The sequence below is a fragment of the Pelodiscus sinensis genome, chromosome 25 (genome assembly GCF_052426305.1).
Source record: "Pelodiscus sinensis isolate ZL-2025 chromosome 25, ASM5242630v1, whole genome shotgun sequence".
Lineage (NCBI taxonomy): Eukaryota > Metazoa > Chordata > Testudines > Trionychidae > Pelodiscus > Pelodiscus sinensis.
This window is the reverse complement of record NC_143076.1, coordinates 19,054,281-19,077,526: the sequence shown is the minus strand read 5'-3', so window position 1 is coordinate 19,077,526 and position 23,246 is coordinate 19,054,281. Positions and strand designations below refer to the sequence as shown.

Genomic DNA, 23,246 nt, shown 5'->3' with positions numbered 1-23,246 from the left:
CGGCGGGGGGTTGCGCACACAAGGGGCTTTTCTTGCCTTTCCTCCTGTGCTGCAAATATCCCCCTCTCCCCACAGCAGCGCCTGCGAGTATTGGCGAGGTTGGGAATGAAGAGGGCAGTGTTTGCTTTCAATAACAAAAGGCAGAGAGACAAATCACTCCCGCTCACTCTGCGCCGCTTCCGATCCTGCTGTTTGCCATCCCTTTGCACCCCTGCCTCCCCTCAATAAATAAACCGGCGGAGTAGATCCGATTCTGCCTCCCCGGGGCAGAGACCTGAGTATCAGTGACAACAGCAGCAACAAGTAGCATAAAAGTGGATGGGGAGGGAAAAAAACCACCCCCAAACAACTCGCCATCTCACTCAGAAAGAATGCTTTGCCGTGTTGTGGCCTGAAGGTTTTTCTTTGGCAGAGATGAAAGTCTTCTAGCATTTCCCTCTCTATCTTTTACCAGTTATTTTCACAATTATGTAAATAGTATGCAACTGAATACATCGTAATGTGCTAGGTCAAGCCCTTGAGAAGATTATTCCATGCAAAGCATTTTTTAAAAGTGCTCTCTTTCCTCCGAGCCATTTATTTTATAGACTAAATGTGTATCGGGTGCATAAAATGAGATTTTTTTGGGTCTCATTTTTCTTCCACTGAAAGCTTTGTGTGAATCACTAAATCTTTAATTTATGGGTTGGTAGATGAATTGATTTGGCAAACCTGGATTTGTTCGAAGTTGTTACTTATTTGTGATGTCCAAGTTTTGAGGATCTCAATAAAATATTCTTGAAAGAGCCTGTTTGGACTGCTGCATTGTGAAAGACCCTGTGTTGTGAAAACGTGTGTGCATGTGAGGATTTCAAACTGGTGCATCTTAGAGGGAACAATAGACTGTCTGCTGGAGACTGGACACAGAGATTTCCTTGAGACCAAACATGAGGAATATATAGTGTTGCTCACTGAGAATAAAGTAATAGGCTACATCTGAGCATTGAGTGAATGCTGAAAGTAATACATTTGTAAATATTTTGCAGTGTGAAATCGCTGCCCTGAAAAGGGATATATGGTGGCTAGTAAAGAAGCCATTGTAGGCTCGACAGTGCATGTCAAAGCTACATGAAAATTTTGTTACTGGTTACCATGGAAGCAGCTTCTTGCTCTTGTGTTTCTTATGGGTCTGGCTATCGCGTAGCATTCGTGTTTAAAAGGGGCTCTGTGTGTGTTCTCTAATTCTTCATCTAAATCAAAGGGTTATCAACCTAGATAAGTCTGAGCCATATGCTGCAAAGGCAGGAGTCTCTCGGTGCATCCTCGTGAAGGATACCCCGATGGTGAATTGGGAAGCCGGAAAGTCTGTAGTAGAGTTGAAAACCTGTTGGTATCAAAGTACAGCTTACGTGCTTCCATTTTCTTCCTTCTGTTGTGGTTAATGGGAGCCTTGTTAAAAGGAGTTCTTCAGCGTTACCCAATGCGTCTTTCATCAGGACTAGATGCTTTTCCCATGGTGATGGTTTTGGATTAAATCAAACGGATGTTAATTTAACCCCGCTAAAAGGGGTTACCCAAGCCTTTCTGGTTCTTTTCCCGCTTTACAGGAAAGCCGTGCAATTTAACTGAAAGCTATAACTCGAATCTTGGCAGACAATTGGGTGGGTAATTTGGGGCAACTTCGGCCGTCCAGAGCCACGGTATTGTTCCAGTGGCTTGACAAGATTGTATTCTGGGCTACGTATTCTACACAAAGTGCTGCCTCGCTATTGTTGCGTTTCTTCTGCATTGAACTGAATAGCCACAGGAGGGACTTGGGCTGGCGTCTGGCTTTGATAAAATATCCCTCATTAACGCCACTTTATATTTACAGTGTGTCACTGGAGACGCACAAGGCTTCATTCACTGACTTGTGTGACAAGAGGAGCTAGCATTATTTGACTGGGACATTTTGGAGGAACAAGAGAGCCATTGAGTGATCTTTTGAATTTAACTAATACTAGGACGAGGGGGGAGAATAAAAGAGCAGGCAGTACTCTTGAACAAAGAACTTTATTCATATGTATGTTGTACATGTTTTCCCCGGTGGCCCTCTTGGTAAGGCGGCGGGGGGAGAAAACTGGTGTCGCTTTCAGTTCATTATTCTGACTTGATGTACCTCCTTTTAAAGCAGTGCCCTCCAGAGCAAGGCCACCATCCTGTCCTGCGTGAGTACCAGTTAGGACAATGATTGTTATTTTGTGACTGTGCCATTTAAAAACACATCATTTTGAAGGAAGAGCTAATTTGTGTTCCAGTCTCCCCTCATGGCTATAGAGCAGCTGAGCTACAAGTCTTCCTTGTTGGGAATGGGGGGTTTGGAGTAGGGAATGCCTCAGTGTTTGATAGTGGTTTTTTTAAAGGCCAGGGAAACAGATATCACTTTGGCATGACTCTAGTCAATTTGCAGAGGCAGACACCCGATGTCTTCCGACGCTGGGGCGTCTATGCAATTACTGCACTGTGTTCATGGCGTTTAAGCCGTGTTGCAGCCAGATGGATTTTTGTCCTTTTCAAAAACGACATTGTAAAATGGACTCTGGTTTTCTGCGAGTGCGGAGTTTGCTTGTGCTCCTGCTAGGTTTCAGCTTCACGCCTAGTGAATTGTGCAGTGCGTGGCATTGGAGAATTGGATCACGAAACAATACTCGAGCTAAAATAAAACCACTTTCCTAGCGTGGTATCTCATTCCCTCTTTCTGTATCTCAAACTCTTAATGCCTCATCTCCTGCTTAGAATCACCATTTAAAAAATACTTTTTATTAAACAAAAGGCTTGTACCGTGCTACTATATGGTGAGCCTGGTAAATGGAGCCCAGCTAATAGACCTAACACTTTGAATTAAAATATAGCAGCATTAGGAGCAATTGAAAAGAAATGAAAACGGGGGATCTGAATGCGGCAGTTGTTCAGTTAAAAGGGATGTGACTGACCTGTACATTGGGCATTATTCACTGACAAACTGGAGAGCACCACGCAGTGGTAGCTGTTGCAGAACAGAAAATTTGCTACTGGATGCCCGAGCGTCATTAATCTCCACTAAAAGTTTGATTATCCGAGGCAAGGGGTAAAGCACTAGAAACTCTTCGCTGGCTGAGTTTATGTCAAGTTCTCTTAAAGCTTCAGAAATATTTCCCTCACTTGGCCTTCCTCCCGTTTGCACATTTTAAAGCTATTAATATGTAATAATGAAGTTTCAGTACTTAGGGAAGGAAAATCCATGCCGTGGGAGTAAATACTTGTTTGGTAATGATTGCACAGCTTTGTGTCCCTTTCTGTTGCCTAATTCTAAGGTAAAATCTGTCCTTTCTGCATTGCAAGGCAGCGGACAATATGGTGGAGGTGCTATATCTCGCTGTCTGGGTTGAATCTGTAACTGGGGTGTGCTTTGGGGCAGGTTATAATGGGTGCGCTGAATGAGTCAAGCAAGGTAATTGGCATAGGGCCAGCCAAGTTTTAACACAGCCATAAAATAGTGATACACACAGATTCATCACGGCGTTACTTTTAGCTCCTTTCATCTGACCATCTCAGCCCTTTACACGTCCGTAAGCATCACCATTTCTCTGTGGAATTGAAAAAATACAGAAATGACTTCAGCTAGCATTGAACTGCAGTCAGTCCTTGGGTGGACTGAACAGCTGTCTAAGGGAGTGTCTACACTGCAGCTACTTCTGATATCCCAAAATAGCTATTCCACCTCTTTTGAACAAGCCCGTTCTTTCGAAATATAATGGGCTCGCTATTCTGATGTCCCTGTAAACCTCGTTCCACAAGGATTAAGGGACGCTTTGGAATAGCGGTTTATTTGGAACACCGCGCCAAATTTTGAAATAAGCGACGCAATTTGCGTCGCTTATTTTGAGCTAAGGGTGCAGTGTAGACACATCCTAACAGCGCACAGTAACACTGCATAGTAGTTCAGATAAGAACTTTCCAACTCAAATGGCAGGAGGACTTCAGAGGTAGGTGAGGTAATTTTTTTTATTCATGAAAGAGATGAACATTCACCAACGTAAGCTGGTTCAGTTAAAGAGATGACCTTGCCCACCTTGTGTCTTTAATAGCTTGGGATTGATACAGCTACAGCAAGGGAACGAACGGGGGTTAACTGTCCTATTTGTAAGAGACTACAATGGGGTATCAAATGACAAAAAGGGTCAGGATTAAGTGTTACCTCTTAGCCAAGATAGATAAACCCTGTGGGAGCACTGGACAAGCCAAGAGATCTTTTCAGAAGTCCATGAGCTAACCTGACTGCTCAATAATCACACTGAGTTTTATGGGGTGAGTAGATTCTTGTAAATATGGAGCAGCATTGTAAGGGAACTTCTGCATGCAAGCAGGGGGAAAATATTTGCTATCCACTGTCTCTCCTTGGGACTGTGAGCTAAGCACTTGGCATGGAAAAAGTACCCAGCTTCTGGCTCTGGTGAGTGTCCTGCATGCTTTGCAAACACTGAAGTGAAGTTGCAAAGGAGAGGCTGGTAAAGAAAATACAACTTCAGTTGTGATATGGGCTTATTCAAGGCACTTGAGCACTGGTTGTGAACATGGTAATCTGGTTTAGGAACCTAATCACCAAGGAGATTACGATGACATCTTCTGAAGGCTACCCTTAGTCTCGGCTTTATGTATACCAGATATGGTGATACTGGGCTAGTCACTAGCACCTTCATCTCACTAATTAGTTTCAAATTAAGTGATGACACTGCTGGAAACAACCGTACAGCTCATGAAGAGCCATTGCTGCTGCTCTCATTTTGTTTTGGGGAAGCTGCTATTTATACCCTTTTGCCACCGCATAGGGACATTTTTTTTCTTTAAGCACAGTCTGCTTCAGTTTCTGGTGTGTGGATCTTTTGCTGCTTTTGTGTGTTCTGCTTTCCTTTTTCGGTTGTGTAATTAAAGAAACACTTAACATCAAACCACTGACTCAGTAAAGAAAGAAGGCTGTTTCCTTTGGGCCACGCCAGACCTGCAGTCGTGGTACATCGAGACAGCAGCATGCACACAGTTTCTGCCCTATTGATTAGTGCTACATCTAAAAATAGATCAGACCTTGTGTGTCAGAGGCCATATAGAACAAATCCATTTTTGTTTTAGACCGGGCATGCTGCCTCTTCAGACTATTTAAATGCTCTTACTAGCCTCTTTTGATGAAAAATGACTTTCCTGCTATCTTTTTGGTGGCATTATATGCATGCGTATTGCTCTGGTTAGGTTAGTTTGACACAGACTCATGCAGATGCTGGCAACTTTAATTTTTTAAAGTGGCTGTATAATTTTTGGGTGTGTCTTTCGTTTTGAGCAAAATATGGTAGAATGTTCCAGGGTGCCCCAGAAATCGAACAGCATCCAAAAGTTTGATGACTTTTTTTTTGTTTCTGGGGATATGATTTTACCAGACTTGTAGAAATTGGACTGTAAATTGAAAGCATCCAGTCTGGCTGGATTCCAGCCACATAAGTAAACGTTTATGTAGTGGTTTAAGGATTCAAGCAAAGCTGGACGTATTCTCTGATCTTTTCTCGGTAACTGGACATTACGCAGAAAACTCTGTAGCTGTTTCCTTGCGGAGCATTGTGTACATTTCTTCAGTGTTGCAAAACCACCAGCACTAAATAAAGTCTTTGTTCAGAAACCTGCAATAAAGGGGAGACTCTCTATCTGGGAATGTTGCAATTGCAAGTGGTGCCTACTATTTCAGAGCTTCATGGAATTTCAACAAGTAACGGGTTGAGTTGTGTGCTCCAGCCAACAGCTGTTACGGTTAACGGGAGGTTCCACTGCAGAACTTCCTGTGAAAGCCTCCCACAACTGGCTTGGGGTTTTGGTGCACTGGGCCTCAGACTTGTCAGAAGACGTGGGACGGAGCAAGGCTGTGTGGGAGGGATAGAGCTTGACATGCCAGTAGGTTTTCCTTGGAAACAAAGCCTTGTGAGGATTTGGTCACAAGAAACAGAGACAAGTGTTGGTCATCCTTAGTATATTTGGGAGGATCCCAGGCCCTTCTGAGTTAATCTAGTAATTTGAACTGGGTATGCATGGGGGCGGGGGCGCACTCTTAATCGAATATTCGATCTTGCATTCATCAGCTGTAGTCAACCCTGGCCATGCTGTGGAAATGTGAGACCCAGAAGCTACAAGTGGATAGGATAGATCCCATTCTGATATTTGCATACATGTGTAGATTGTGCATGCTTGGGCCTCGTTAAATATTTTATGTCTACTTTTGAAGGAGGGAGATTCCTTCCCACTCATTTAAAGTCAGTGGCCTCTGCTGGGCAGATTTATTGTGCTCCATTTTAAATCTTTTAGCAAGATGTTTTAGGCAGCAGCTGAAAGGGAGGGCAATTAAGTCACAGGGCAGGGTATGTAAGGTTTCTCCAGTGAATAAAGTGACTTAGGTTACTCTCTTCCTGTCTGAAACGCCTGCTGTGGACGCATCCAGCCCTCATAGCTGCGTTCAAACTTCACTCAGCTACTGCTGTGTGTGGATTTTGCCCTGTTTGGGGGATCATCGCTTCTTGGGAATTTTAGTGATATGTAAACAGAACTGCTTAGAGTCAATGGGACCACTAAAGCAAGTAGTGACACCCAAGTCCTAATGTTTGATCCAGCCCTTAGTGTACATGTACAGCTAGTTTTTAGACTAATAAACGGTAATTGACTAAAACTTGAGCGAGGGAAATTCACTGAGATTATTGAATTCTCAAGATAAACTCACAAACAGCAAAACCAGTCTTTTCCATATTAAGAGCTCAATACTGAGATACAAACTGCCATCTTTACACTCCTGCACAATAGGAATGAAGAAATGACACATTGTCTAAGTATTGGAGGCTTAATTACAAGAGCTTATTGACGGACTGGAGTAGAAATGCTTTTGTTTCTACGTGACTCAACAGTAGCTTCTGAAACGCCTGTTTTCTGGACTGAAGCCATCCAGAGTATTTAAGTCCAAGTGCCATGTTCTGACATGCTGTTAGGTTCTCTCTCTTAAAGCACTTAGACAAGGAGTGGAGAACCTCGGGACCGGGGGCCACATTTGGCCCCCGAGGCTCAGCACTGGGGAGCCCGCACTGGCTCCAGCCCTCCTGACAGCCACCCGCAGGGCTGGAGCAGACAAAATCTACTACCTTGCCCCCCCCCAAGCTCTGGTGTGCAAGGGGAATAAGGGAAGTGTTTTTCTCCTTCTCAGTCAGGGTTTTCTCACTTGTGTGTGGCCCCGACTGACTTTTTTTTTTTTGTGAGTCATCAGCCCCCAACCTGAAAAAGGTTCCCACCCCTGTCTCAGACGTTCGTAATAATTCTAGCCAGGATTCTTCTCTGCATTTCAGTAATATTAGCAATAGCCTGGTAAGTAACTTCCTTGGGCTTTTGGCACAGGATAAGCGGAAATGGCATTTGTGAGCTGCAGCCTGACTTGCGAACATTCTAACATCTTAGCTATCATTTTCTGGACTTTTTTTTTCTAGACAGTAAAAGGTCTCTTCCCCCCCCCCCCTTCCCTGTCTTTTGTTAGTGCCAGTGGAAGTCAAATGGCTATAGTGAGGGAAAGACAGACCCTTAGCTGTACCTGATTGGAGCCGTTTGTATTAAGATGTTCCATTTGGTAATGGAGAGCATACAGTTATAGATTACCAGTCTGCTTTCCCTTTAGCATGGAGAGAGCATGTAGCTTTTATTTCTCTTTCTGAAATCTTTGACTAAACAGTAGACACTCGAAAGCCACAAGAAGCCATTAATTTAATACTATATTACTTGCCCAATTGTGTTATCTCTGGAAAGGTTTAGGGATGTGATGTGACAGTGAATTTCCCTTCTTTGTTCCTATCCTGTTGAAGATACAGCATCTTGATGATGAGAGGAACCTTTTAGATGCATCCATTTGGCAGCTTCCTTGTGCCAAAATAATCAGCTTTAGGAGAATGGGAAACGCCTCACCAATTTTCAGTGGAGAAAGCTGTGCATGATCTTGTCTTAGTTGTGTGGTTTTTTTTTAGTTTGATACAGCATGATTTTTGTTCAATATGATGAGCTGACCTTTTTCATCTCCTGTTTTCTTACTCGCTTTCAGATGTCAGCAGTTGCCACTGCTGATACTAGAAAAGGCACAGCTCTAGTTCCATCCATGGAATAACCCTGTAATTCATTAGTTTTAAAGTTTCGAAAGTTATGGGAGATGGTAGAAGTTTGGCTTGTATCATTGGCAAGTCAAGAGCTCTTCCTTTAGAGTAGCACTTGGCATCCATTGGGATCAAAACATTGCTCCTTATGTAATGGATGGACTGACCTCCCTTTCTAGGAAAGCCATTTGGCTAGATCTCAAAAGGCTGTTTAAAATGTTTCTCCTCAGTGTTAGCCATATGTGGTCAGAAGTCACCGGGGTGGTGTCCTGACAGGTATCTTGCTTTGTCAAACGATGATCGTTTGGCTGTGCGTGTGCATTCCCTCCAGGTGCTATATCAGCTCTGTGCAGATAGCGGGGACAGCAGACTCTCAGAGAACCCCTAAGGACCACGAGACCAGAGAAGGCAAAAAGATGCCTTGACCAGGTGTGTTGCCAAACAAAGCACACTAATGGTTGTCAGACTCTACTGAATCGCTAGGCATATGTGCCCCCTGACAGTGGACTCAGCCCGGTCAGTGCTGGGATTTTCCACTGGAGAAAGCGTTAAGGTGAAAGATCCCAACATTAATAGACAGTGATACACATCTTACATACCATCTTTTATGGCATGTTGGTTACCTCCCCTTGTACTTTCCTCCTGAGATTCAGACAACGCATTCTTCTTCCCTACCTGTCATTCTTCGTTTGTTCTCTCCTGATGTCAGACAAAATACTAGTATTCATCACTTTTTGTCACACTTTTCTATTGTGTGCTAGGCTGGGTGTCCTTGTACTGTCTTGGTAGAATGTACTTCCATGTTCCATGTGTTATAGCAGCACTAACAAAGTAGTTCATGTCCCGGACACTGACTTGCAACCAAACCTGCTTTTGACAGGGCCTACCTGTTCCTTTTGTTGGATCAAACTCATGCCTCAGGCTTGCTTTTTTTTCCACTATACCATGCCTCAAGCCAAAGACTCCCCATGTAAAAATTTCTGAAAATGTGCAAATTGAGGTTCATAATCTACTACCCCCAGTTGTCCCAAACACAAGTTACTAGTGTTAACTAGGGAGGTGAAAATGCATTTATTTTGGTAAACATGTAAGCACTGAAATTTTCAGCAGTTCCATGTGGAGGGCAGGGAAGGGGGCAGAGATGCCTCCATGGAAGCTGATGCATGTGAGGAGCTGGCTTCTGGGGGGTGAGGGGGCAGGCAAGAGCTAGTGCTTCCGGGAAGCCCGTGCTTCCCCTCCTGCGCACTGCTGCCTCTGATACAGGAAAAACAGCCAGGGGGGTGGAGGGACTGCATGTAACGGAAGGGTTAAGCAATGAGCCCCAGCTCATTGGTTAACCGTTTACACCATCACATCCCTAGTGTAAACTGCTTTCTCTCACCTTCATTGTCTGGTCTTTCCATCGCTTAGTTGCGAGAGGCACGTGAGCACTGCTAGTCCTTAATTCCGGAGGGCAACTCTTGGTAATTCAACACTGTCTGGATAGTCAAACAAATTGTGATTCACAGCTGTTTTTATTGGACATCTGGAACCGGGAGTTGCATGTTGAACTTCCTGAGTACACTTCTTCACTGCCTTTTCTCTGTGGATTGCTTTATAGCTGGATTACTCCTAGGCAAATACAGTATTTCTGGGCTAGATATTGGGGGCAGGTATTGGGATATTGTACTTCACTCACACTACCGAGGAATGGTCAACTTGTCTCAAAATAGGACAAGGGTGTTACCATAGTGGGATGGTTTTGCAAAAAGTGACTTCCTGGATTTAAAAAAAGAAGCAAAACCATATTCGAAAGCATTCTAGTCTTCGTCGAAGATTTGCACAGTTAGGGTACATCTACGCTGCATCACTATTTCAAAATAACTAGCACGATTCCTAAATAACTTAGTCTGCATCTAGACAGCGGGAAGTTATTTCGAAATAGTATCAAAATACTGTCAAGTTGGAGGACTTCTTACTCCGACTCCTGTAACCCTCATTATATGAGGAATAAGGGAAGTCGGAGGAAGAGTGTTCTATTTCAAAATAAGTGCCGTGTAGCTGCTCCGTATTTTGAAATAAGCTATTGAAACCCACAGACCTAGTGTGGTTACTGAGCAATGCAAGTGGTACCTAGACCACAGCAACAGTTAAGATCAAGAGTCCTCTACAGCATGGGCTGGAAGCCAGCTGGTTTTTAGCTCAGAGGATAGAGGCTCCTGTACTCAATTCTAGAGGTCCCAGGTTCAAATCTGCCTGGTGGTTGTGGTTACGCTATTTCAAAGTAAGATACTCAGTTGACAGTTCAGTTTGTGTAGCTTATTTTGAGTTAAGCCCTGCTGTGTAGATACCCTTATGATCCCTAGTCATGGCAACTACATCGGTATTATTGGTGGAAATTGCCTCCAGGTTCGGGCATCTTTACAAGCCTAACCATCAGCATCATAACTGATTTTGTATTAAATGTCCTTAACCCACTGTTTTCAGCCTGCTCTCTGACAAACCTGAGCGCACATACTAATGGGGCAGGGAAATAATGTTGACAGAAAAAAATCAGAGAACCTCAGCTCTTCATGAAATGATGAGCAAATGCCTTGCCTCAGATCTCCAGAGCCATTAGTCGCACGCATTTGCGTTGTGCTGTGCATTGTGGGAATTCGAGCTCTTCAGAAGGATCAGCTGTTTGGTCAGCACATGGCTCTTGATCCGTAATCCTAGCCATGCAAGGAGGCCAGGATGGAAGGAGTATTGCTGCATTTTCTTTGAGAGAAGCACAAGCAATAGATTGTAATCTTCACGGGTGGAGAGTCCAGGTCAACTGGTTACAGGGACTGACATTTCCTTGAGGGGCATTAAGAATACCTCTCTCCTGGGTGGAGGTGGGCACTCTGTTCAGAATTCAATCCCTAGTATTGGCGGGTATAATGGCCTTTAGGATTCAGGCAGTTCAGATCCCTTTATATCCCTTTCTAGCACCAAACATCTGCCAGATTGGACCTCTCCAAAAGGACTCACCCAGGCAGGAGCTTACATTGCATCCTCAAAACCATTATTAGTTGTTTTGTTTTGTTTGTTTTTCCCCCCCGTACACAAAGACAAAATTTCCTAAGCTCTAATCCAGTGTTTCTCAACCAGTGGTATGCGTGCCCTTAGGGGTACTTGAGAAGTCTGAGGGGTACGTCAACACAACTGAAATTTGGAGAAAACTGAATTTTTGTTTTAAGTTTTTCAGTGCTTTATTACTTCTGTGCTTTTTAAATCAAAAAATTGCATCGCCCTCCTGGCTATGATTAAGTTGTTTAAACAAATGTGTCGCAATGGTAGAAAAAAATGGGTTTTTATCTGAAAACTGTAGCAACTGGGGGTACTTATAATTGTGTGGTTTAATTAAAAGGGATACTTTATAAAAAAAAAAAAAAGTTGAGAAACACTGCTCTAATTCAAACCAAAACCATTGAGATGAACTGAGAGCTGGGAAGAGCTCTAGTTTGAGAACAGCGCATAGGAGTATACCCTTATAATTCTGGTCACCTGGTGGCCAACGTGTCATTTGAGACCTCGAGACAGACGTTGGCAAGCTCTCTCCCCAAATCACCCTGAATGTGAGTAACGATTGTCTCAAGATTGCTGCTCATTAACAGTTTGGGTTACATTTCTACCTGTGTGCTAGAGGACAAAAGCGTATTCTTCCATTGCCTGCCATCTGAGTCATCGAAGTGTGATGTCTATAGGGTTATGTATTTAGGGTTTCCAGGTGTCCGGTATTCAGCCGGACAGTCTGGTATTTTCGGCTCCTGTCCGGGGGGAAAAAAAAAATTCAGAGAATACTGGGCACCTAAAACATCCGATATTTTCTGAATTTTTCCCCGGCCAGGAGGCGAAAATGCCGGGCACCTGGCAACCCTATAAACATTCAGCTCCCGGCCTTCCCCCATCCCCTTCCCCAAACTCCCCCCTGGTTCCCAACGCCCCCAGCCCCCATGCTGACCTGGTTCCCCAAGGTACAAAATGGCTGTCGACCAAAAGACCTAGGGTAAGCAGTGCTTTCCCTGGGTCTTAGTGCTCAACTTCTCCCCTGTTCCTGTCTCTGCACTAACTCTTAAAGGGGACATGCTGTTTTAATACTGGTCTATTTTAAATTTTTTTGGCTTACTTGGAGGTTTTTTGTTTTTTGCTTTGGTCCCACTCCCCCCCCCCCCCGTTTTTCACCCTTCCAACAGAATTTTTTCCTGTTTTTTTGGGGGGGGGGGGGGGTTGATATTTTTGTTTCAACCATCTGGCAACCCTATATGTATTCTCAGTAGAGGCGTGATTGCCAGGGCTGGCCTAAGGTAATATGGCGCTCTGGGCGAACTTATGTTTTGGTGCTCCTGACTCTTGTGAGCATAACACCACCCTTTTCCCCTGGCACCTCCATCCTGTGCACCCTTTAATCACTAATCCTGTATTGTGCCCCCAGCCCTGCATTTCCAGCACTCCCCTCCATGCTGCCCCCTGCACCCTCTTTGTCCTGCGACACCCATGCCCAGTTGTCCCCCATCTCTGACTATTGCACCTTGGACATGGGCCCAGCTTGCCTGGCCCAAGGCCAGCCCCAATGATTGCAGTAAGGAAATGTTAAGCATCGGGTTTTGGCTCCCCATCCCCCCCGTCCAGCAATTAGAAATAAGTCTGTCTACAGCATCAAAAGATAGATCAGAGTAATAGGATCAAGCCAGAGCAGTTCCTTGTTGCTGCTTTTCTGTTTTTAAATGAGGTTGCCAAGTAGCTTCCCTCCTAGGAAAATGTGTCCTTAAAATATCTGTGGTGTTAATCTCTAAAATTGGAGTTATGGCTAAATAAGGTTTTGCTACAATTAGGCCAGAAAGTAAATTGCCTTCAAACAATCTCCTGTTAAATAGAACAGATTTGCTTCATATTAGCTCGGAGGTGAATAAATTAAAGTAAAGGTGAAACGAATGACTTTTTTCTGCTTTAATCCATATCCTGGGAGTCGATCGGGGTTGGTACCTAACGCTGACTGCAGAGGTAGAACCTGCACTAGACACCTTTTATTACTGTAATCCTTTTCTTAAATGCATTTAGTGACACTGATATATCTGTGACCTTGAAAAGGCATGTGGCTTTTAAAAAAAGCTATTTTTTCCCCCAGCTGCCATAATATATCATGGGATAACTTTTGGGCAACAGTCGCTCTTCATCCATAAACAGTAGCTGAAACTACATGACTGAGTTGAATTGGGGAGGGAAAAGCTAGTGGCGCTTGTTATTTATAGCTTCGTCACAAAGAGTGTCTCCTTTACATGAACTTCCATTTGTTTGACCTTCTATTATGCCTGCTGAGGGCAGGTAGACTGTCAGCTCAGTTTGATTCTTTGCAATGCTCCATAGCATCAAAATAGTCAACGTCTTGTCAATGTTTTCCCTGCAGCTATAAAACTGTCTCAATTGCACAGTTGTATTTGCTTAAGCATTATGTACAGATTAGCTCAATTAATTGGTTGAAGTTCTTAGAAGAATGACCAAGACTTTTTCTTGAAGCGTAAAATGATGTCACGTGGTATTTCTTGATGGACGTCGCAGATAGCAATGTTTGCATTTGGGAATGTTGCATTGTGAGTGGGATATTTAAGCAGCATTGTGATGATGTAGGTTCAGTTAAGCATTTCTTTCACAGGGTGCCACTAATAAGCCAATGAAAACCTGAAGCTGATGTCGGACTAATCTCAGTTCTTGAGTAAAGTCATTGTACATTAAAGTACAGGATATAAAACTTCTGCATTGAGTCAATGGAAAGGTTAGTCAGCCAAGTCTAACTGCATTCATTACAGTTAAGCTTTATGGCTTGTCTTCAGTATATCTCTCATTTGTTATGGTGAAATCTCAAACGAAAACAAGCTCTGATACTTAAATTCTCCGCTCCTGAGATCTTTCCACCATGAAATCCCATCCCCGTGATAGCTAATTGGTCCTACTCGACATGGTGATGATGTCAAAAGGCTTGCATGACCAGCTGGAGGAGTGGGTGAGCTCTGAAAAGCACCCCCAAAAGCTGTGTTTGCTTAAAAAAAGACACTATCTGTAAATGAGCTGAAAGGAGGAGTGATTACGTGTACTATGCAAGCTATTTCTAAATAGAATGCCAGTTTTCGAGATGTCATCAGTCCTTTCAAACATTTATGTCTACACCTGTCTTAATGGAGAAGGAGAGGGGAGAACCTTGAGAATATTTTCACAATTCTGCTTAATATACTGAGGGCTATCATTCTGTATCGTTCTTGCTTTCTGCATACTTACAGCGTTAAGTAGAATGCAGATCAAGAAGCATCACAACTGTTAACGCGTTTTCAGTGAATGTTGGCTTTATCAGACATCAGTGTTCTTGTGAGGGACTTGGGCTACAATTGTTTGGAGTAAGCACAGATGAGTGTTTTTTGGGAGGGAAGGGACCCAAAACAAAAACGTGATTGGTGTAGGAAGTGCTTGCGTATTAGCAGTGGAAACCTAGGTCAGCCTGATAGCAGCTACAGTTCTTTAGGCAGATTAATTTTTTTTCTCACCTTCGTTTTTAGCATGGTAGGCAGAGTCCAAAGAAACTGCCTGGTTCCTTTGTGCATATGAGCCAGCAGGGGGTCTGGAATTTAAATTTGCAAAGTTCATTTGCAGTTGAGCAGTGTGTGGGTGTCTCAAGGGTAAAATGGCACTCCTGCTGAGATGTTGGCATTTCTTGATCTCTCCATCTATATAAAATGTCAAGTTACCTGTGATAGGTGACGCTACATTTCTTGAACGTGGCGAGCATGGGACAACAAAACGTATGGACATATGTGAAGGATGTCACGATGGCCCTGTGTTGCATGTAGCATGGCTTGAGACAAGTAGTACGCGATTTCCCTTTTATGAGCGAGACAGCTCACTTCTGGCCTGTGTTAAAGCGTAAATTTACATTGGATTAGATAGAAAGGTGGCAAAGTTCATCCAGTTCCTTTTTTTTTGGTTTCTTTAAAAATCCTCTGAAGCTGGTGCATTAGCTTACTGCTTTCTCACTGCTCCTTTATGACTTAAAACTTCAGAACTCTTTTAAGGAGGAAATTAGCTTCGTTTGAAAGTCTCCTTTTTGACCTCCCTGTTCCAATAGCTCACTCAGTTCTCAGATCAGTCACTTTTGCGCGTAGTCCTTCAGAAGCTGTATCTCCAAGCTTGCGATGACATGATTGCTGTCCCATGCCAATACACATGATCTTCCCTCGCCACCTCCCCCTTCTGAGGCTGAAAGTGAGTGAAATGTGAAAGAAACATTACTCATTTTAAGTAGTCTCTTTCTGCCAGGTTAATGTGACTCTTAAGCTGAGCCTTGTGAGCTCTGTCTGTGGTAACTGCTTTTAAGTTGATTTAAAGTTCTTAAATACTCTGAATTGCTTCAAATAATCTTTTAAACAGGATGTACAAATTTCATGCTTTTTAAAAAAACCCATAACTGCCAGTTGCTGTCAGCTGACTATAAAGAGTAGGTAGGTGATTGTAAATTCCGGTGCGGAGAATAAATTCGTCAATGGATAAAAAGGCAGAGTAATATCTATATTGAGAGACCAGGGTAAAATCTCATGTGGGCGAGAAATAAAACACCCACTTGCAGCTGGTTTGCTTATTGCTATCCAGAAATATAAGTCGAGCCTAATAAAAGAGAGGGTTGCCAGCAGAACCAATGAGGTAGCTTTTCACTTGCCCCAGGAGAGTCCTGAGTGCATAATGAATCTCTCAGCCATGCTCTCTCTCCTGGAAATGGAATCTGAAGTATGTTCACACAACCAGATGCATATACAGTGAAACCTTGTAAGCCACACGTGCCGTGTTAAATACTGCTGACTTCCAATTGCAAAACCAAGAGGATAGCGTTGGGTGGGTGGATGCTGGGTAGGCTATTGGTGTGTTTCCTATGTAAGGAGGAGCAAGGCTTGGTGTTCTTAGGTTTATTGCAAGAGAGCATTTTAATGTTTTGTTCTCTGCTCTCCTAAAGAGGAAAATGATTTAAGGAGGTGTAGGTGCCCCAGGTACTTTTCCTAACATGCAAAGGGAAGGAAAGAAGAAAGGTGCTCGTGGAATTGTGCATCAGTGCTAACGTGTTGAGGATCTTGGTTGAGCTTTATCTTGGGTCTCAAATGAAATTGCATTCACAGGAGTGTTGTGAGCAAGACATGAGAAGTCATTCTTCCGCTCTACTTGCATTGATTAGTCCTAAATGGGAGTATTGTGTCCAGTTCTGGGCACCACATTTCAAGAAAGATGTGGAGAAATTGGAGAAAGCCCAGAGAAGAGCAACAAGAATGATTAAAGGTCTAGAGATCAGGAGTTAAGAGGGAAGAATGAAAGATTTGGGCTTCTTTAGTTTGGAAAGAAGACTGAGAGGCGACGTAATAGTGGCTTTCAGGTATCACAAGGAGGAGGGAGAAAAATTGTTCTCCTTGGCCTCTGAGGATAGGACAAGAAGCAATGGACTTAAACTGCAGGAAGGGAGGTTTAGATTGGACATAGGGAAAAATTTAGGGTGGTTAAACATTGGAATAAGTTTCCTAGAGAGGTTGTGGAATCTCCATCTCTGGAGATATTTAACAGCAGGCTAGATAGACACCTGTCAGGGATGGTCTAGACAGTACTGGGTCCTGCTGTGAGGGCAGGGGACTGGACGCGATGACCTCGCGAGGTCCCTTCTGGTTCTAGTGTTCTAGGACTGAGAGTTCCTTCTGCTAATCCCTTGGGTATGTGCACAGCTAAGCACAGGAGACAGTGCTTGTTGACTGGAAGAGCAGGAGTGTTGCATGTGTTGCATATGAAGCACGTTGGGGAGGGCTGCTTGGGGAAGACTTGCCTAGTAATTGCCTGGAGCACGCTAGAATGCTGATGTAGACTGCTGCTGTTTCTATATGTTGAGTGGTTTAAAAGGTAACCTGCCTTCCATTCGTAATCCAGCAGTTCTGCCATAACAAAGGTTGCATTCTGAAGCAGACTTAGTGGGACACACATCTGTTTTTTCTACGCATCGGTGGTTTCCGGTCTGAAAAGTGACACGCTTCTTATGCCCCTGGAATTTTGTATGTAGGTTTTTTGTTTTGGATTTGTTTGAATGGAAAGGATTTGGGAATTGTTCTCTGGATAAAAAATGTTGAGATTTTGTTGTTGACTGTATCTATAAAATAACACACTGCACCGGATGCTAATAGACCAGTTTTAAAGGGGTAGTCCTATTAGTTTGTTTCAGAAGAAACAATGAATCCAGCAGTATCTTAAAGATGAGCAATTTTATTATGGCATACAGTTTTTGTGAGTTGCAACATGCTAATTCATGGGTAGCTTTGGTACAGCGGGCAAGTCATCTTCCCAGCAAAGATCATTCCATTTGAGCTGTGCTTATTGGGAGGAACTTAAAAAACAACAAATAGTATGGTAGCACTTTAAAAACTAACAAAACATGTAGATGGTATCATGAGCTTTAGTGGCCTTGAGGGAGGAAAAATCTCATGAGGTATTTTCCCACCCAGCCAGGCAGCGACTTGGAACCAGGGAGATTGCATTTGGTTTTTATTTTTTTTTTCACTTTAACCACAGTCTTTTGAGTGGGCAGGATATGTGTCTATATTTACTGGACGTTCGACACACTGGAGATTGATCTTCTGGGGGTTTGATTTAGCAGGCCTAGGAAGGACATGCTAAATCAAACACTGAGGGCACCCCCATCGACCCTGGTACTCCTCAGAATCACAAGGCATAAGGGAAATCAAAGGGAGAGTTTCTCCTGTCAACCTCCTGCTGTGGGGCCGCTCCAGAAAATCGATTTAAGGTTTGTCTACTCCAGCAATGCAATTCTTGTAGCTGGAGTTGGGAATTTGAAATCAATTTTCTGACCCAGTGTAGACCTGGCCTGGCGGCTGTGTTGGTTCCTATTGATTTTTATTCAAGGTCAGGGACCAGCTCCTGGCCTGTTACGGGAAGAAGGTCTTAATTCTGCTTGTTACAGAGGTCTGGTTTGACAGTGCTGTAGGCCTTGCTATGGTATAGTCGTTGAGTTGATGGTGTTGCTGGGCCCCCTGATTTGGTATGGGCGATTTAATAGGCGTGTTTAAGTGTATTTTTAAGATGGTCAGGGCTGTGCTAAGCACTGGGTGGCAGCACTTTTTTTTTAAATTATAATTTGTAAAAGTCGAAAGTGATTTAAATTTAGGATCCAGAATCATCAACGTTAACAAGTATAAATCCTGCAGTCAAATAAGTAGCTTATGTTTGGCCTACTGATCCTTTACCACAGGATATTTAAAACATGTCATGGGATTCTCTTCCAAGAGGATCAGGGAAGGCTGTCTCAGCGTTTAAGGGTCACATACTGAAATTAAGAGAAATGTTTTAAGTGCACCACTTAAAGGAGTGGTATAGATTTCCCCCCACCCCCCACACCACCGCTGTCTCTGGACGTCAGTGCTGAGAGTTGCATCTTTAACCAGAACTAAATTCACTGAGAATGAAAGCATCTTAAAGGTTTTCCTAACACAACTGTTAAAATTTGTAACCGTATTTCTTCACACTCATTCAAGGCAATGGTCTTTCGCAGAATCCTAGAACACTAGAACTGGAAGGCACCTCAAGATCAAGTCCAGTCCCCTGCCCTCCTGGCAGGACCAAGACTTTGTTGAAGATGTAAGTCCAGTATACGACGGAGGTTTATTTAGTTTGGAGTGTGCAAAGAATCAGTTTAAAGAAATATGATTTTTCAAACCTTGGTTTATGGAAAACTGGCTAGGATATCTCTTACCTAAACCTCTTATAAAAAGTCACCTGAGAATAAACTTGCCAAAGGGTAATTTTTGGACGGCTCATTAAACTATCAAAAATGGATGTTAGTGAAAATAATGCCTCTGGAATTGGTATCTTTATTTCAAATTGGTTCACAGACTTCAAGGAATTGAAAGTGCACAGAGAGTAAACAGCACTGGCTGAATATTGAAGCAACTCATCTATTTTTCAGCAAAATATATGGGCGTGCTGGAATGGCAACTGTAGCTACTAAAAATTGTAGCATGCAAGATGCTGCTTTGCACTGCTCAGGATAGTAATAAAAGTTAGACCTTCATATGATGTTTGATCTTGCAGGTCAGTGAACATTTCAAGGGTTGTTCTTGTTGACTTCCCGCTGCGCCCTTTGTATTGATTTCTTTTTAACCATTTCATATCAGCATGCCATCTGTGTTTGTTTATTTGCCACACACTGTTTGGTAGGTGAAGTCCTCCGGTGTCTCTAGCATTCATGTGTCCAGATTATCAGCATGCAAAGGAAAACCGGCTTGTTATTTACATGATTTAGTTGTAAATATGGTGAGCATGTTGATGTATATTAGTTGTCACAAGTGCTTACAGCTTATGAGCTGATTACTGAATTTTTTTTAAACTTGTTCAGTCTATGCATGCTAGTCGATTCCCAAGGGAACTAGAATGGGCTTGGGGCTTGCACATAGAAACGAAATCAGAGGTGTAGTGGTGTTGCATTGATATTTATCAAACAAATTTCAGCTTCAGGGTCTCTTGACTCGGGTATTTTGTGATGGGGTGGGAGCAAATTCTTCCCTTCCTTCACTGTCGGGTGTTTCTCAAACTGTGCTCCGTGGAGCCCAGGGCTCTGCGAGACATCTCCCGGGAGTCCGCGAGGTTGACAAACTAGAAACGTCGATAGGTACAACACGTACAATCAGTGGACCTCTGGGGCTCCGCATACATTTTTATGCGTGTAAAGAGCTCCCGAGCCCAAAAAGTTTGAGAACCGCTGCTGTAGGGTAATGATTTGGTGACAAGATGTATGAAGAATGTCAGTGAGGCTCTATGGAGCGAGCTAGCTGGGAGACATGTTAATAGGTACGAGTGGTGTTAAAGGGACAAATGTGTGATTTGCTGCTAGCTGCTATATTGATTGATAAACAGCAGTAATTATATTGCACCTTCACAGTATTCATTCCAGAATGCCTTTGTCTGTTTAGACCTCTGCCATTACCACAATAAATTGGTCTAGGAAATATCCCCTCTGCATGCGTGGCATGGTCTTAGCCAAGGCTTATTTGGGTTGTTTTTTGTGGCCCGGAAGATGGACCGTGTTTTGCAAAGCTGTATGAGACCTTGGTCGGGAGTAAATTTTGGAGTCTTTCATTGAAAGTGAAAAATTGAAAAGGTATGGCATTGGTTTGCTTTACATCTGAAAGTGCGTGGAGAGTGAAAAATGATTTCACTGTATTGACTGTATCCATTTAATTCTGCACAGCCTGAGCGCTCTTCGTTAAGCCTGTTCACTCCGTGGGTGGTATGGCACCCGTTTACACGGAAACACAAAGTGAATGGGTTTCCTACTGATTGTCTCGCCCCCTTGGTGAGTGGCAGATCTGGAAACTGGACCCAGGGGAGAGGTTTACAGTTCAGTTGCTGAGTGACTTCAGTCTAGGGCACTTCAGGGTCCTCTCCTGCTCATGAGGGCTGGGAACTGCGGTTGGAACCCAGAGTTTGCACATCCCAAAGCTGCAGGTGGGGTGGGGGAGGGGGGAGAGTACTGCACAGCTCCCAGCCCCCCAGATTGTGGGAGAGCCCCAGTGTGTCAGGCATCAGGGACCCTGGAATTCCAACACCCAAATGTCAGTGAGGACCATGGAAGCTATATTGCCCATGACTTTTACTCAAAATATCCAGGACACAATCTTAGCCTTACCAAGAACTCTGGCTTCTCTAGGACATGGAAAGTACTTTGCTGAACTGCTCTGAACGTTTATAAAGTGCATGGTAGAACTTCAGCAGTACTCAGAGTGGTGTGACAAATGAGAGGGGTGGAAGCGATTTATAACGCAGTTGGCTGACTTGGGTGGTTTGGTAACCGCTCTCTCTCCCAGGCGCGTTATCATGCCCTGCTCGTGCTATTAAATGACACGAACAATCTCTAGTTCTTCAGTATCGTAAGCAAGTTGCTTAGATAAAATGAGTCCCATTCAAAACTGCGAGGTTTGCTCAGTCTTGACTCCCCCTCCACTTCTGAAGCAGTGATACCCTTGAAATAGAAGCAGTGCTTGGTCTACGAGGATTTGCACCTCTGAACTTAGAGCGTCATGCTACAATTCAATTGCAAAGGCAACTGTTCCGTATGGATGCTGCTAGTATTAACTTGAAGCATCTAGTTTGTGGTGCTGTAGTCCTCTTCGAACAGGAGTACGTTAATATGAACTAGGTACCTTGTAGTTTGCACCAGCTACGGGCCCACGCGATGGGTGCAGTGTTATGTTGTGCTCTGCAGTTCAGATCCCCTGCAGTCTGCACTGTGGCATGCTATAGATGCTTAGAAAATGTTCATTCACCAGTGGGGGAAGAGGAAGAGAGATACTTGAGGATTTAAGACGTATGGACAAAATAGGCCTTACAGAGTCACACATCCAGATGGATTACATGGGTAACTTGACATCTTGTTTAAAAACAAATCATTCATTATGTAGCAATGAATAATCAAGCATTACAATTTCATCTCTGGAGATTGCTTTTTTTGGTTGGGATTTTGATAGTTCAGTAATTAAAAGCTGAAAGCTGTAACACTGTCTACATGTTGATCAATTGGTAATTAAAAAGTTGATGATGGAATGGTATTTCATGCAGCTACTTGGTTTTTGATCAAATTTCTTTAGTGTTTGAAATTTGTCATTTTTCTTGGCACTTGATTTTTTTTCAGCATTCATGAACTATTGTGTTTGATTTTGTTATAAATAACATGATCACAATTTGCATACAGCAATTGGAGATGCTATTGGGTCACGTGATTTTAATGAGATCTGAAAGGTTGTTTTTTTCCCATCTTTCTGCCAGAATGCATTTCCAGAATATTAAAAACTTCTTTCTCTGGGCACCATATAATTTTTGACTGTTGTATCCTTAATTTGCTGTTGGATTTGTGGCTGGCTTAATCAGAATGAATGTAAGACAAAATGCTACTTGAGGCATGATGCTTGATTCAAGGCTCAATCTCTGGAGGAGTCAATCAATTTTCATATTGAGTTTTTAATCTAACTGGTATAAAGTATTAATTGGGACAAGTGGTACAAATGTTTCAGCCAGTGTGTTGGCTAAACTTTGGAGAAAACAGTTTTCCCCATTTTGCCAAACTCACAATCCCTTTGGTTGGGGGTTGTCTCAAGTGGGTTGTGCATCTCAAGCATAATTTCTATTCACATATCAGAGTTACCAACGAAACAGTCAACTGCATGCCTCCTTTCGAACCAGAAGCACTGAAGCAGGCGGCAGCTATGGGGAGAGGGGTAAGCAAATTCAGAACAGCATTGTATTGTATTACAAATACATTCCTAAAAAAGGGGAAACAGTATTTTTCTTCTGCATGATCAAGTTGCAAAGCTGTGCAGGTTGAACCTCTCAAGTCTGGCATACTCTGGTCTGGCAACATCCGTGGTCTGGCATAGTTAGTTAGCCGGATGCTCTCTTATGAGTGTGGTCCACTTTCCCGCGGTTCCATAAAGTTTGTTTACAGTCAGCAGTCCTGGATCTGAGTGTCCTGTGCTGTTGTTTAACTCTAATCTACCCTAAATGTCTTCTAAGAGCCCAGTAAGCAGCAGAAATGTTGGTAATGCTGCTAGACAATATTGACCTCCCAGAGTTGGGCAAATTCTCTGGTTCGGCACCGGTCAGGTCCCAAGGGTGCTAGATTAGAAAGATTCAATGTATTAAGTAAATACTCAGCTGTAAACTTTTGAAAGAACAATCAACATTTTGTTGTGTTACACATATTTCATTTACAAACAACCCCATTCCCAAGGTGTTGGTAACTTGGAGGTTCTACTGTATCCTATGTGTAGCAGTCATTTTAATACAGTGCATGGGGAAGTCCAAGTTCTCTTAACCCATCTTGTCCTGCTGAAGTGCAGGTGTGGAATCAACAGATGTGTGCAGTCATGTAAGTAGTGTGTGTGCTATGCATTCAGGAATGAATTTGCTACTGTAAAAGAAAATGATAAAGCTGATACAGAGGCAGCAGTGTGGCGTGGCAAGGGGCTGACCCCACCCCCGGGGACTATAAAATAGTCGAGTAACCGATAAGAATTC

The 23,246-nt window shown here is 43.2% G+C and overlaps 1 protein-coding gene across 3 annotated transcripts in view; it reads left to right on the top strand.

The window, feature by feature from the left end:
• Window positions 1-23,246, top strand: part of CADM1 (cell adhesion molecule 1) — a 344,772-nt gene that overhangs the window by 917 nt on the left and 320,609 nt on the right. The window lies entirely within an intron of this gene.